The sequence below is a fragment of the Lynx rufus genome, unplaced genomic scaffold (assembly GCF_022079265.1).
Source record: "Lynx rufus isolate CCGP_SWC_20201006 ecotype Redwood Valley unplaced genomic scaffold, mLynRuf1.p SCAF_8, whole genome shotgun sequence".
NCBI classification, from domain to species: Eukaryota; Metazoa; Chordata; class Mammalia; order Carnivora; family Felidae; genus Lynx; species Lynx rufus.
The window spans coordinates 99307667-99324651 of NW_025814896.1; the positions used below are offsets into that span (position 1 = coordinate 99307667).

The window sequence follows — 16985 nt, forward strand, 5'->3', positions numbered from 1 at the left end:
AATGGTAGGGGATTTTTCCCCCTTGTTCTTCTGCCTACTCTCTCACCATTAAGGTTAAATCATGAAGCTCCTTATGCCAGAGAAGGAGAAAGTGGTGAGTAGACAAAAGGTCGGCAGACAGATTGGAATCTCAAAACTGACCTCTTTCCTACTATAATCTTAAAAACCAGAAATCTTGCAAACGTGAATATTAATTTAAGCCTAAAAACCTGATAACTGAATCCCATGAAAAAGACAAAAGTAGCATCAGTGCAGCAGAAAGAAAGGCGGTGGGATTGGTACCCCTGAGTCCGCACACCTTGGTCCATCTAAGATGACAGACAGTATATGCCAGCCTGAGAACAATTAATGGAAGAAACTTTGAGAGACTGGAGACTCCATCATTTTGACTGCACATTCTGGAGTCAAAGCTCAATGTCATTTTGTTATTTGCTGCTCTTATACCTTTGTTTGCACCTGTGGAGAGAATAAATAGTGTATTTGTTTGTTCATATGTCCTTCCTATAGTGCAGGGAGAACTCAGTATATAATAAAGGTGATTTTCCAAAAAGGAAATGGAAATAGAAGCCCTTTGGCAAGGAAAATAAAAGTCAGGGGAGAATAGGGAAGGACAGAGAGGAGAAGAGTTGAACCCTGCTAACCACTCTAAGTTGAAAGTCGGGGTAAAGAATGCCACAGGGGCGCCTGGGTGGCTCAGTCAGTTGAGCATTTGACTCTTGATTTCAACTTAGGTCATGATCCCAGGGTTGTGGGACCGAGCGCACAATGGGTGCTGAGCTGACCATGGAGCCTGCTTAAGATTATGTCTCTCTCTCCCTCTTCCTCTCTTTCTCTCTCTCTCTCAAACAAAAAAAGTAATAAATAAATAAATAAATAAATAAATAAATAAATAAATAAATAAATAAAGAATGCTGCTGTGGTTTTAGAAACAAGCAAACAGCAAACAGTTTAGGGGACTTCAGACCACTGGCACTCATTCCTTGATGAGGAAGACCGGGGAGCTTTCAAGTTCTCTTTAACAATCTCTGTGACTAGCATGGCACTATCTATATGGTGGAAAAGAAATAAAGGCAGAGACTACACAGAGAGAAGATCATTCATATTGCCGCCAGAGTGTCCTCAGCCACCCCGATTGGGGATCAGGAAGTCCCTGCTTGCACCCAATCAGTACTTGGGAGATGGCTGAGGTGGGAACGACAGGCCGGCAGTGGGGAAGCAATTATGGGAGCCCAGCATGAGCCAAGAGCCACATGGACCATAACACAGAGACTGTAGCCCCAGCAAAGGCTGAGGTGAAGCAAGTCAGCTGATGAGGAAGGGGCTCGGGGCCTTGAAAGTACCAAGAGTGCAGAATGCATCGTTCACCACCTAGATGTCAACATTTGCTGGCAGGACTCTGAGTGCTACCCAGGACAGAAGCCATCAGGCCAGAAACCAGCCAGGCCCTGGGAACCAATTTTGCACGTAGACTAGTCATCCCTCCAACCACTGTGAAAAAGATGTGTCGAGTTTCTCCTACAGCCAGACATGACTGGGGTGTGTGAAATGATAAGGGAGTGACCTCTCGTCCCAGTGATATGTTCCGGTTAGCTTATGTAGGGGTCCACCTGTGCACAGAACTTCCAGGCCTTACTTTCAGTGCTGTCATATCTCTAGCTTGAAATCAGCTGTAATGAGATTATTTACACCGCTGAAATTGACAAATGCTAACCATCAGGACCTTTTTTTCCCCAGAGAGAGCTGATTGTTAACCTTATACCAGCATACCACTGCTTAGTCCTCACACCTCCCTCTGTCTTCCATCAGGTAGAAGGAATGAGGAGTTTCGTTCCTCGTAACTGGAGTATTAGCTAGTACATGGAAGAATGGCTGCTCAGAGCATACTTGCTAAAGAAGAGGAAACAAGCTTATTCTATGTAGGATACAGATTATCCTGGAAGATAAGGAGGGCTAGATTTTAGAGAACTTTAAATGCCACAGCAAGGATACTGGCCTTTATCCCTTAATCATAAAGAAAACTTGAACTTTTGGGGAAAAGAATAGCATTATGAAATGGGTATGGAAAAGTTACCTGTTAGGATATATCACATTAGATGAAGTAGTGGGTAAAAAAAAGAATATGTTTAGGAACCTCAATAATAAAGTCTATTAAATGGTCCAAGAGTGAGTGGACAATGGTATAGAGCCTAAGCAGAAAAATTGATGAGAAAAAGTCCAGAGTTATATTAAACAACACTTAATGACTAGTTTCATTTATGTTTCTGCCATATATCCTTGTTTTCCTACTGAGACCACTTCCTAGGTCAGATTTCAAATCAAACCGCTTCAAAGCCAGTGCTTCAAGCAGAGGAGCAATCTCCATCCAAGTCACCTGGGTGCTTGTTATAATGCAGATTCCTGGGCTCCAGTCCAGACCTAATGAATCAGATGGGGCCTAGGAGTCAGTTTTAACTGCCGCTCCTGGGTGATTTTCATGCACAGTAAATTTGGGATCAGTTTTCTCAATATAGTCATTTTGTGGTCTGGTGCTTTAAATGCATTCTGATATTCAGCTGAGATTTGCTGGAGTGTGTGTGTGTGGGGGAGGGGATGTGCTGTGGGGTCTGACTGAATAATACATATGGTTAATGTAAGCTTAAAATATGGGCTTTCACCTTATTCACTTCATTGGCCACAGATGGCTAGCTTAAAACTGTCTCTTTCAGGGAGTTCCTCAATTTTTCCTCTTTCCAGTTCATAGACCTCTTCCTTCAGGCTGTGGGTGTATGAATCAGTTTTTCTTAATTGTCTGACTTATTGCCACTCCAACCCTATGCTGACTGCTTTCTGCTTATCCCTTCATCCACAATGAGGCAGGGAAGTGACCCTCTCTGGGCCTTACGAGGAAGTTAGGACATCTGGCTCCAGATTTGTAGCCAGCTGAATTTGAGTGTGGCTCTCATGCTTACCAGTTTTGTGACCCTGTGCTAGTAAATTTTGAGCCTTGGTTTCCTCCTGTATGAAATGAAAAGGAAAAAACATCTTTAAGAAGATAAACATGAGACTACTCTGTTTAAGAGCCTGGCACAATATCTGCTTAAGAAATTCTAGCTCCCATTTTTCACATTTTCTTTGGCTTCAGAGCAAAATCTCTGTCCTGGCAGTCATCCTTATTAACAAGACAAAGAGTCCACCTGCCTTCTTGGGTGGGGGGGGATTTATTTAGTCCACTGAGCTCAGGCAGCCATTTCCTCAGCATTCCCTCCATCACCCCTGGTGCTCCAGAGAAGGCTCTCATTAGCTTCTCCTCCATTTCTTCAAAAGGCCTCTCAGTCTTTCATCAGTTCTCTTTCCTCCTTTCCAATGCTGGCACCGGCAACATGTCTGACTTGATCCGGATGTCTTTTGCCTCTAGAAAAGGTGTTCGTGTTCTGCCAGCCACCGTGTGGATTCAGAGACGCTTTAACACCAACATCTCTCACAACTAGGGAAACATCTTACACCTTACATTCCATTTTCACTCCTGCTTGAGGCCATAGGCACTTTCCAGGGCAGCTATTTTATTTTTTTCTCCATAGGAGTCTTCCTGATAGCATTCCCCATCTCCCCATCGTCTCTACGCTGTTTCTCACCCCGCTGCAATGATTCACAAGGGCTTTCATCCGAGACAGTGACCCACATCCTCCATTTCTCTGATTAGAAGAAATTAGCGTCTCAAGGCTATGATTTTGGTTCTATTCTTGTCTCTCAGGTGTGAACATTCGTATCAGTTTCACAGCATCCTCCATCTAGATTGCTCATACTACTCTTGGAAATACCTGGAAGAAGTCAGTGGAAGAACATGGTACATTTTCTGGAATACTGATTTTATTGAAAGATTCAGGAAATAGGGGAATATATGAGAAAGAAGTAACACAACGTAATAAGAAAATAACTTAAATTTCATTTTAATTTAAGTAGACCCAATTATATGTTGATTTATATATCATTCAAGGTCCAAGCAGAAAGTAAATGGCATGGCCAAATGGTGAAGATGAGCAGAGTCTAATAAAGGACTTTTTGCAGATGAATGGGTGGAATGAAGGGAAACCAACAAGGGGCAGTGACTCACCAGAGGAGCAGGGTCCATTCCCACCCCTGGACCTGAGGGAGCCCAGGATAATATGCAGCTGTAAGAAAGAACTGCCAACTGGAGCTGTGACATTTGGTTGCAAAAATGCACTGAAAGTGTCGCCCAGCAGGCAGAGAACCAAGTAAATAAGTAACCTGACCTCTCTATCCCTCTGCACTCTGACGTGTCGTTACCCATTGACCAAATCCAACCATAAGCCAGAGGGCAAGAGCAGCCTGTTAGTGCCATCCATAGAGGCTGGGGGCCCAGAGCAAGGAGGAGGAGGGTAGCATGTGAATCTGGAGGAAGAAACAGACTATAGAGCCCAAGGCAGAAAGCAGAAGTTATGCCACTTTTGAAGCTTAAAGAATGAAACTTGAAATAAAATTTGAGCTTGAGAAAAGCCCACTGTGGCTCATCACTGTGTTCAGAAAGAAAAATCTATGGTCTGCTGCTAACTGGAGACCTAACAGAGAACTTACCATAAAATGTTTTCCAGGGCTGAAACAAAATGAATGTAGTAGCAAGAGCTTCATACTGATCACAGACCTATCAGAGACTTTTGGGCCTTTCAGTGCCTCAAAGTTACATGCAAAGTGCCCACTTACCTGCCCCACCATGTTCCCTATGTCCGTCATCATCTGGGAAGCTATGACAAGAGGAGACAGCTCCCAGAGGTTCTGTAGAATCTATTCTAGAGAGTTGTTCCATCACTCCAAAAAGGGGTTCTGTGTCAGATTCATTGGTGAAAACTTAACTGTTATATTTCTGGTTTGAAGATTCATAAATCAGATCAGAATTCTAAAAGTTCACGGTCAAAATACTGTTTTAGGTTTTGGAGCCAGATCACCTGGGCTTCAACCTAATCTCTAATTCACCGGCTGTGTGGCCTTAATATCTTGAAGCTTGGTTTCTCCACACGTGCAGCAGAGACACGGATTGTACTTACCTCATAGAAACATGGCGAAAAATGAGAAAACTTTTCCAGTGTATTGATATAATAAGCACTCAAACATGGCAGCTGGTAGCAGTAGTAGTAATGTTAGTATTTTCATGATTATCACTGCCTATTCAACTTAACCCTAAACCTGAGCAAATCAACCTAGCACTCTAGTAAGTATTAAGATCATCTGGTATTAGTATACTGTGCTGAGACATGATACTTAGGAAATCCCAACGTGGATTTTCTCTCCCATGGAAACCAGCGGGTTTCCAGGGCAGACCTTCCTCAACCTTTATCACCTGAGAATCTTGTTAAAAGGCAGATTCTGATTCATTCAGTTGGAGGTGGAGCCCAGACTTCTGCATTTTTCACAAATTCCCAGGTGGTGCTTATGCTGTTGGTCCCAGGACCCTGCTTTAAGTAGCAGAGCCTGAGATCTGGGGCACCTGGGTAGTTCAGTTGGTTGAGCGTCTGACTCTTGGCTGCAGTTCAGGTCATGACCTCATGGCTTCGTTGGTTTGAGCCCCACATCAGGCTCTCTGCAGGCAGTGCTGTGCCTGCTTGGGATTCTCTCTCTCCCCGCCTCACTCTGCCCCTGCCCCACTCATGCTATCTCTGTTCTCTCAGAACAAATAAACTTAAAAAAACAAAGTCCGATCTGCCAGCTCCACTTGAGATGAGAGAAATGGAGATTTTTTTCACTACTCTTTTTTCTACAAAATTGAACCCCTAGCCCTGCGTATTGGTGTCAGAGGACAGTGTTTGACGTGTGAATTAAATCCAAGAGAGTAAGCTGCTTGAGCAATTTCGTAAAGGAATGGGATTCCAGGAGGTAGGAGAGAGAGGCTCACAAAAAGGAGAGAAAGAGATGCCCCAAAGACAAACTTGTATGTATCCAAAGTATTACTTTGCCTAGATCAGCTTTCAACTGAAGAAAAGAACCCCACAAACCCCCAACATTCACCACACAGAATCCAAACACCACCCTTCCCTATGTGCATTTTTATCACAGTATTTTTTAAATTTTTTAACATTTATTCATTTTTTGAGAGACAGAGAGTGTGTGAACAGGGGAAGGGCAGAGAGAGAGGGAGTCACAGAATCTGAAGCAGGCTCCAGGCTCTGAGCTGTCAGCATAGAGTCCTACACGGGGCTTGAACTCACAAACCGTGAGATCATGACCTGAGCCGAAGTCGGATGCTTAACTGACTGAGCTACCCAGGCGCCCCTATCACAGTATTTTTTAAACAGTATCCATCTTGCAAAAGTTTAAAAAAGCAGTAAAAACCATACATTCTCAGCCTTATGCTGAAAATCACACTCAAGATGTAATGGATGGTTTCTCAGAAACAGATCGCTCTTCAAAAGATAGAGACTATTAACATTTTCCCTACTTCACATCATGATGGCCTTTTCCACAAACAAATGGAAAGAGTTGGTCTCCATGTGCATGTGGGCAGGAATATTAACCCAGAGGGCTGTAATTGCAGAGTTTTTAATAAGAGTTAGAAAAAGGAAGCTGATGGCAGGGTCCCTTTTGTCTGCTCAAACCGAAAAACAAAAGAAAGTTAATTATTTCAGAACCAAGCACCCAGGCTTTGCTCTTTGAACACGTGCTGTGCTCTTTTAAACCTGGAATCAGTGCCATCCCCAAAGTGTGCTCCAGTAGCAACCTTAGCTAGCCCATGCCTCTGATCTATGTGCATGATGTCTGTCCTTTCAGAACTTACTAAGGCTTTTATCCTGTCATTTCTGAAAACCGGCAGAATGCCTTTCACACATGCCATCTGCCAGACAACCTACCTGGGGAGGCTGTGACACACGGTGACAAGGAGTAGTCTCTAGGATTGCATAGAGCAGATTCTGGGGGCTCCCTCCCTAGTTATATGACTCTGGGTGGGTTACTCTACCTCAGTGAGGCTTCATTCCCTCACTATAAAGTGACAATAACAATACAGCCCCATCTTGCTGTTTCTCTAAGTATGACAAGTTTGCTGGTGAAACAGTATTCGCTGCCTTAGGAACAAAGCCACTCATGCATCAAGTCAAAAATATATTGACTGAAATGTCACTGTAATGAGGTGATATAGGAGAAAGAAGATCCTCTCAGTAGAAGCTTCCCAGTGATATTTATAAGGATTTTTTATTAGCTTTTACATACAGTTCCTGACCATTGCTCCACAATGCAATTTATGTTAAACACGTTTTTGTCTAATCTAAGCGGTAGTTGTTTTCAATGATAAGAACTCTGCCCTTATGGCTTTTGTAATCTCTACCCATCATATCTAAGTAGATTAGTTACTTAACAAGTGCTTTTAACCTCCAAACTTGAGTCAAAAGAAGAGGAGGGAAGAATAGAAGGCACAAAAATACAAAGTGACTACTCTAATTCTCTCCCAAATTACCTCATTTTTATTTATTCTCACATATTGGTGGAAAAGACATTATCCACACACTCACACACACAAAAAAAGATATTAATCTTCTTCCTTCCTTCCTTTCCTTCATTCGTTCTTTCATTCCTTCTTCCCTCCCTCCCTTTCTTTCTTCCCCTCTTTCCTTCCTTCCTTTCTTCCTCCCTCTCTCCCTTTCTTTTATCTTCTTTTTTCATCAAAAAGAATTCTGAGACTAAGAGAAGCAAATGATTGTACTGGTCCTAAAGCCAGTAAAACTTAGAGAAGGTACATGCAAGTATGTAAAACTGCAAAGCCCATTCTCTATCTCCTCATAGTGCATATTGAGTAAAGACCCAATTATGTAATTTATGTGAAAGATACAATGGTACTTAGGAAGAAGTCATTTCTGCTCCATCTATAAGTGTTCTAAACTACCAGGTTCTTGGTGATCAGCTTCCTCTAGTAGGAAGTATCTGGCTTCCCTGGATGATCTTCTAGTCATTATGCAGAGAAGATGCAGTCACCACGCATACACACACACACACACACACACACACACACACACACATTCTGCATAGCAACCAAAGAGTCTAGAATTGTAATCAGAATGGCAGAGTTAAACAGAGAAATCTTTTGAAAGGAAGTGAATTTTGTCCAGAGACTGTGCTAATTGTTCCTGGAGTGTGACTGACCAATAACTGCACTTGACTTGGAAAGACCAGAGGGGATCACCCTTCAACCCTTACAAGAGCCTTAACATGTATCTTCTTGACAGAATGACACAGCCAATCAACTTTCCACTCTGTTCCATGGAATGTGATTGTATAGCCTACAATGAAAGTAAGGAAACCAGTCTTTAATTATGTACTCTATGTAAGGTGAGATATGTCACTTACATGGTTTTTCAGTTAATCCTCACAACCATGCTATTAAAATAAGTCCTAGTATTTCCATTTCCCACATAAGACATGGAGTCAGAGATATGGTGATGTGTTCAAAGCTTAACAATTCACACAGCAAATATTCAAATCCAAGTTCTTTGAACTAACAGCCCTTATTTTTTTCACTGTATCACTGAATCAAATATGAGATACAGTCTTTCACATAGAAGTGAGCTACTTTTGATTTGCCATTTTAAGCCATGTGCCCCCTGGTTTCAGAACAGGTGATCTCGAGCCATATACCCCCACACACCTAATCCTCCCTTTAGGTAACCAAAAATTCACTAACCTTGAAGAAGTTTGGAGAATAATCTGAGTATTGGGAGAAGTTTACTCTAGACTAGAGTTTCCCAAAAGTGAATTGTTCATGAACCATCTTCATAATTTTTTACCATATCCTCTTTACAGCTATATAATTATTTGTATATTTTTGTTGCTTTAGATTAATTTATTTTAATTAAGATTAATAAATTTCAAAGAAAATTTTATATTACCACCACAAATGGAATATCCACATCAATTAATTAATTTCATAGTAATTAAAATCTGAGTACTCCTTAATATCATCATGTGTGCCATCAAGACAATGCTTACCACACTTTAGAAAATACTGCTTTTGACAAATCTGACCTGTCAGGAATAAATCACAATCTTAACTAACTCATTTGTGTCTCACTTTAGTGGAGTTATCCAGCTGTCATATTTCAGTATTGTAGAATGTGCCATTTTTAAATTCAATCCTGGCTTCCTTGATCATGATGAAGAGCTGTCTTCTTTTCCCTTTGTCTGTCTATCTTTCTGTCTGTCTGTCTCTCTTTCTCTCTCTCTGACTCTCTCATAATGGCTTTATTGAGGTATTCCCATACCATAAAGTTGACCCATTTAAGGAAAATAATTTAATCGTATATGTTGGTTTGCAACCCTCTCAGAAGCTTCCAAGGTATAATCTGAAACTAGTCCCCAAAAACAGAAGGCAGGAAGAAACTAAAGAAAGAGGTAGGCCACTCCCAGATTAATAGGTAGCAGTTGTAATAATCAAAGGGAACCTGCATATGAAACTTGTCTTGGGCTGTTGCAAGATGAATGGATTCCTGCATCAGCCCTCCAAATCTTAGAAGTTTATAAAGAGGCCCTAACGAGGCTCAGTCGCATATACCATGTAAGTGTTTCCAACATGACATCACCATCCCAAGGATTTGTCTTTGAAGCAGCCTCTGGGAATGGGAAAGGCAAGCAGAACCCACATTCCAAGGAGAGGGGAGTGGGTAAGGTGCCTCCAAGTGCCCAGGTCTGGCTCATGGGTTAATCAGTAGTCATGTCTTTTTGATGACATTTTCCAACAGTATACTCACATAGTTGTGCAGTCACTACCACAATCAATTTTAGAACACTTTCATCACTGCAAAAGGAAACCACATGTCCTTTATTAGTCACCCTGTTCTCCCACTACCCCCAGCCCCAGGCAACCACTAATCCAATTTCTGACTCTATGGATTTGCCTATTTTAGATATTCCATATAAATGGAATCATGCAATATGTGACCTTTAACATCTGGTTTCTTATACTTAATGTTTTCAAAACTAACCCATGTTGTAGAATATACCACTATTTCATTATTTCTTATTGCTGAATAATATTCCGTTGCGTGGAAATACCATAATTTGTGTATCCACCCATCAGTTGGTGGACGTTTGGGTTGTTTTCACTTTTTGTCTATCGTGAATGGTGTCAGCATTTATGTACAAATTTTTTTTGATAGATCCATTATTTAATTAGGTTCTTTTTAAGAAATTTAGAACACCAGTTTGTGAAGGTAAACGCCATTCACGAGAGCAGACATAGAGCAGAGGTAGCCCTGAAGCTGAGGAACAGCTTTGATTTTTGGCAGAATTTGCGAGTCCACAGCTTTCTGATCAACCTTGCGCTGCTCTGTAATCTCGTATTTCTCTTTCTCCATGCCGAAGATCTCACCTTCCTGGTGTATGGGTTTATGCAGCTTCTTCTTCTTAAAGTAAGCATCAGTGAGGTGTTCGGGGATTTTCACACTGCTGATATCAATTTTGGTGGAGGTGATGACAAATTTCTGGTGTGTTCTACGCAGAGGAACTCGAGTAAGGGGCAGAGGTCCAGTCACAAGTAGCAAGCCACTGCTCAGTTGCTTCAGGAAAACCACCCTCTTGCCTCTGTGGCGCTCAGTGAGGATGACCAAAATGGTCCAGCAGTGATGCTAGCTTGCAGTTTCCTCACAGGCTGACTGAAAGGTTTTTTGCCATGGCTCAACAGCTTCCGTAGCACATCTTCAGTAGAATAATACCTAGGCATTTTGTGAAGTTTAACCACTCAGGTACCACCATTCTTGTCACCACCAACTGGTTTTGTGACAGTAGCAAGAACCTTCTCCTTCTTTTTCTTTTCAATCCTGGATTTAGCTGCTGAATACTTCCTCTTTTACGTAGCCTTTCTCCAGTACATAGCCGATCAGGAATATCTGCCAATTCCTCTGACTAGGACAGGGTTTTGGCTGCAGTGGGGCTTCCCCTTATTTGATGTTTTAGCTTTAAGGTTACCCTTCTTAACCTTGCCACCAGCATCAGCCTTCTTGGCTTCAGGTTTCTTCTCCTTAGTATCTGGCTTCTCAGCTTTTTCGCTTTCCATCTTGCAAGATGGGAAAGCTATGTACAAGTTTTCATGTGGATGTTTGTTTTGTTTTGTTTTGTTCTGTTCTGTTCTGTTCTGTTTTTTGCCTTATATGCCTAGGAATGGAATTGCTGAGATGATAAAGGGTCTTAGCAGTGTTTGGGGTTATGGTTTAAATTACCTGTTTGACCTGAATTAAATCACTCAAACATAATGATATCCTTCCTTAATTCACTCATTGTAAAACTAGACAAACAAATGCTGCTGTATTGACCAGAGGGGTCTCCCAAGACAGAAATGATAAGTGGACAGAAACTGAAGAATCTGGATTCTGCCACCAACTAGCTAAATGGCCATGAGCAAATCACTTTACCTACTACCCTCCATTGTCCTTATTTGGAAAATGAAGAAATTAGACTTGCTTTTGTCTGACATTCTTACTCACTTTAATACTCTAATTTTATTAATATATGTGAAAGCATTTTGACAAGTTAAGGGCAGATATATATAGATAGATAGATAGATAGATAGAGATATATATATACACACACATCTATCACATACCTCCTTGCTGAGAAACCATGTCCCATGGTGAAATAACATCAGCACTCAATCTTAGGAAAAGGATGCCCAAATTGGGCCATTTCCTCAAAAGTAAGACATAGTCTCATGCAATTCTCAGGTGCTTATGTCCCCTCTCAAAGAATGAAAACATATATTTCTTTTTCTTTACATAATTCTATTTTTTTAAGCAAAGAAAACACTATAAGGGGAACCCAGGTGTTCTCCCTATGCAATATATTTTCAGCACATCCCTGGTAACCATAAATTGCTTTGGAAAGGAACACTGAATTATGTCCTCTCAGGTAGCTGGAGTCACAGTGAAGTTATTCCACAGAGAACTGTGTTGGAAGCTTGGGAAAAATGAGCACATAAAGTTTAAAAAGTTACAAATAACTCTGAGATAAGAAAAAAGGATATACTTTTAGCAAAACATATCCAGATGATTGGGTTTGGGAATCTTCAGGTGGTGTAGTTTCTTATATATTCCCAGTTCACACAGGAAATACACTAAGATACATATTTATCTATATATCTCTCTATATATTCATGTAGCTCTACTCCTCAATTTAAAACAACAATTTATTATTGTTTCTCATGGTTCTGTGTGTTGACTGGACTCAGTTGGGTGGTCCCCACTGGTGTCTTCCATGAGGAGATACCTGGGGTTGGAGTCATCAGAATGTCAGACATCCAAGATGGCTTGAGAACTGGCCACCTTGTCTCTCCTTTAATACTTTAATTCAGGATACTTTATTTCAGATTCATTTGGCATTTATAAACTTATAAATTTTTGTATGTCAATACTTTTACATGATTGATCTTCAGGACAGGCCTGTTAAATGGATTAAGGATGAGGAAACAGAGATTCAAATATGATAATGTCCCCCAAAAACATGGCTATGAGTATTAAAAAAAAAAATCCCAGGAAGTGTCCTATTCCTCATCTACTGTTCTTTTCATTACAACATATTACTTCTTAAATTCTTGGGGACTGTGGTCCATTACTGAAAACTTTGATAAAAATGCTTTCCCTTTTTGTACCAGAACTTGCCTCCCAATAATGTGAAACAACTGACCTTTATACAGCTCTTTATGATCTAGATTAAAATTAGATTAAATCTGTCTTCTACTTGAGAGTTCAAATACTTGAAAACTCAGTTATCTTCTAAGATACCATCTTTTCCCGTTCTCAATCATCTGCATGTTTTTTTTCCTCTCAATGGCCTTATAAATATTAGTCAATGTTTTTAAAGTATTTATTTTGTCCTGAAATCAAACATTAGGTTTTTCTATCAAAGGTATAGTATTATTATGTTACAGCAACAAATGTATTGGTTCCCCATGCCCCAGTACCTCCCTTCAAGGTGCTAATGGGGGTCAGATATAACCCTGCATGCATAGATAATTTTTTCTTTGGTACCACAGAGAAGAATCCTGAAATTATGAATCTGGAAGCTCCTATAGGAACTATCCCTAAGCTACCACTTTCCCTCCAGAAAGACTGAGATAAATCTTTGCTCCCTACTGTTTTACAATCTTTTTAATTATAAACAGATGGCCCCAGGGATTTTATCCCCTTTTAAAATATAAAAACAATACTCCTGGAGATAAATCTCTATCTATGGAAGTCTCTATTCAATCACTCTGTAACATCCAATGTTTGTTCTTTTATTTAGTGTTCTTTACTTAGAAGGCCATAATTATGTAAAAATATTTTAAGTTCCATATTAGTGTGTCAAGAATTCAATCTTCAGTACACTGATCATTTCATACTACAAAATCTGCCTACTGTTTTTCCTACGCCAGATACTTACATAGATGCTAATGAATTTTCAGTCTCTCCTTCAGCACAAAAGTATCCCTTTAGCTTCAGCTTTTCAATCTAAATTTGCAGTTGACATCTCCATGAAGATGTCTTTTGGGCACCTGAAACCCAATATGATCTATAATAAACCATCTACCTTCCCTTCCTAAACCACTCATCCTCAACTTTAGATACTTATATATTGGAAATATAGAGTCAAGGAAGTGAAGAGACTGATAATCACCTTTGTCTTCTCCAATTTATGGTTATGTCCTTATTTTTAACAAATGTCTACTGAATACCTACTGTGTGCAAGGCACTAGGAATCTAGCAGTAAACAAAGCAATCAAATTCCCTGCTCACAGGGAGCTTATATTCAAGTAGAAAGAGACAATAGGCAGAGAAACGAGTGATAAACTAGTATTACAGGTGGAAATAAGTGCTTTGAAGAAAAGTAAAGTGATCCAAGTATTTCTATTAACTACATCACCAGAAAGGGTTGTATTGGAAAACATCATCTTTGACTTCTATCACAGGCTTTGATGCCTGAAACTGAACAGCTGACTTGTACAGGAAAAAGACCATTTCAGCCTAACAGCATTCCTTAAAATATGGTTCTTGCCCCAAATGTAAACAAGACCAAAATGCCTATGTTTTGAGGCAGCCAGAGATTGACACTGCCCTCTTCCATCCCCTTCTACTGTACATCTCAAGAGGAGGGTGGTCCCCTGCATGCTTGAGTGTCAAGGTGACATATGAAGCTGACGACACAGGGAAAGACAGTGAAAACAGGGCAGTTTGGGACTTACAGTTTTTCATTCAGTTCCTTTGGAGAAATAAGAATTACCACCTGCCTCATAACGTGCAGAAAGAAATCCACCACATGCATGTCAGAGAAGCTCTCTCCTCATTTAAGCTAGATTTGACCACAGGTTTCCACTACATAAGAATTTGGCTGGGGCTATGCATAGTGTGACCCCTTTCCATGCCCACTCATCCTAATATGTAACAGAGAACTTATGGAACTCTCTGAGAATCAAGTGAAAACCATGAAAACAGTGAGATAGATAATAAACATGATAGAGAGACAAAGGAGAGAGATTAAGCCTATGGATGACTGGCAGTACTAGAGGGAAATCTGAGTAAATGGGACAGAAGCAATAATCCGTGGTAAGATGGAAACAGAAATTCTAGAAATGAAGAATGAGCTAAAACCACATTCAGTATCAGGTAAAATTCATGAAAGACACCAACATCGAAATTTACTCTTAAAATAGTTAGATTTCAAGCATGAATAAAAAAGTGAACATATTTAGCTCCTTACACACATAGACCCTGAGTATTAAAATTCTTCACCTGGTTTTGATCCTAAGTATGTGCTGTTCATGTACAGCCCCAGGAAGACCATTTCATCTTGAAGTGATCCAGGCAGGGGTATATATGCAGGATATTTGGAAATGGGAAAGCAGGAGACAGTTGACACAATGTATTAATACAGCATAAGAGGTATGTTTAAGGGAGAAATTGCCTCCAGAGGAACATGGCATGAACCAAAGGTGGAAGGCTGAGAATCCTCAGTAATGGGTCTCTCCCCCCACCTCTTTTCCACACAACCAACAATCTCTCTGAAATAGAAAGAAAAGGGAAAACAAGATGGCTGGAGAAATAAAGGAGTGTACTAAGAAAATATTTGTAAAAAAACAAAGTGCAATTTTACCAGGAAAATGTAGAGCTTTTTTCTAAGTTTCTCTTCCTTTGTTGTTGACAGTTCTTTAGAAATTATAGAACTGCCACTCTTTTCCATTTCTCTACCATTGCTTTTCACAAGCTAAATTCTAAACAGATCCCTCTAGATGATACGGCAGAAATGGATATTATCTGTAATACTACTTCTAGAATAGTGAAATGTAATAATGATCACAATTAAGTCTTACCAAGATTTGGAAAGAGAATTAGTGTCTCACGTGGACAACAGTCTCACACTTTGTCATATTTCCTCAGCAAAAATAACCTTTTTGTCCATGTACTTGCTTTTGTAGCCTTTTTCAAATCCTTCATGCTTGGATCTATTTTCTGGATTGATATTTTTTTTTTGTCCTAGAATATGAACATCGATAGTTTCTGACATCTCCCTTAAAATACTGTTGCATCTTAGAGTCTAATCTCCTTTGCTGCCTCCTGAATTTGATTCTGCCCTGTGAGAACTGCACATGAGATAAGGGGAAGCTTTGGTCGAAAGTTCTCTCCATCCGTAGCCCAAATATGTAATTTCCATAAACGGTATCAGTCTATGCACTTAATTGACATTAAGCAGAAGGAAAATTAACTTCATAATTTAAAAAAAAAATAGAACTGTTGAAAATATGTGGTCAAGACCTGAACTTTCTTATAAAACTTATTCTTTTCTTCAAGAGCAATGTACCATGAGCTTTCTGCAACTGAGCCGTCTGGGCTAGGGAAATTGGTAGAAGAGAATTTTTCCAGAGATGTACTCACCCATATGAAGTTGTGTCTTAGCTGCAATGCAAGGAGAGAACAGCATGCAGACATAGCATTGCAAAAGCAATTTCTTTCAGAGAGATCAAAATGTTTCTGAGAAACTACTATAACTTCCCAAGAATACAATTGCTTAGTCTTCAATGCAGAAGAACACACATACACAAAGCACAGAATAGAGGAAATGGGGGAATGTTAAGTAAGGATTAACATGTTAAGTAAGGATTAACAGGAAAGGCAGAGTTTCCAGAACAAAATCATAAGGAATATTTCCCCTTCCATTTTCTACTAGATCTGATTTCTCAAAGATTTCAGATGTGTCCTCTCATTTGGAGAATTCAACTTTCTTATTTAGAATCAGTTTTATTATAGTGAACTTGTTAGAAGTCTGGAGTCAACAATCTCTGGTGTTTATCCACACTGTAGACAAAGTGGGAAACCTGTGCCTCCACCCCCTAACCCCCTCCCAAACACAATAATGAGATGCCCCAGCCCTCTCTTTGCTCAGGTAGAGTCAGAAGAGACCAGTGGAGAGACAAGACTTTCATAGTCACCGACAGTAATGAAACTACCACCAGTGCACTGTTGATAAAACCACACAGGGTGTTGGAACTCCCAGCCTGCCAACCAGTAATAAGACTCATGTGTCAACAAAGACTAAGGAACCTGGGTTTCTATAGCCACCTGATAATAATGAGGCAACACCCTTCCTTCTACTGAAATGGTGTCATAGATCTTCAGCTAAAAAGGTTTAAAAAGATCTAAAGTTATAACACAAAAAGTTACAGGTTTAGGAAAAAAAAAAGTTTCATCATACTGAGAACCAGGAGGATTTCCAACAAAATGAAGAGACAATAGGTGCCAATATCAAGATGGCAGGGTTGTTAGGATTATAAGTGTGCTCACCACCAGGTAGCATGTTATAATGTAAGAAGTCTCAGACATACAAATTTATAAACACTGTTGTGGGAGGTCATTGAGAGCACAGACCACCAGCTGACCCTTAAGTGGGCCCAGGCAATCAGAGGCTCCTCACTCCCTCCCCTGTCCTTCGAAAGTACACTCTGCTTGGTTTCTCACTCTCAGAAGCTGCCCCAAGGACACAGCCTTGAG

The 16985-nt window shown here is 40.2% G+C and overlaps 1 pseudogene; it reads right to left on the minus strand.

The window, feature by feature from the left end:
- Positions 1-10163: 10163 nt before the first annotated feature.
- LOC124504139 (60S ribosomal protein L6-like) lies at positions 10164-11026 on the minus strand (annotated as a pseudogene).
- Between the last annotated feature and the right edge of the window lie 5959 nt (positions 11027-16985).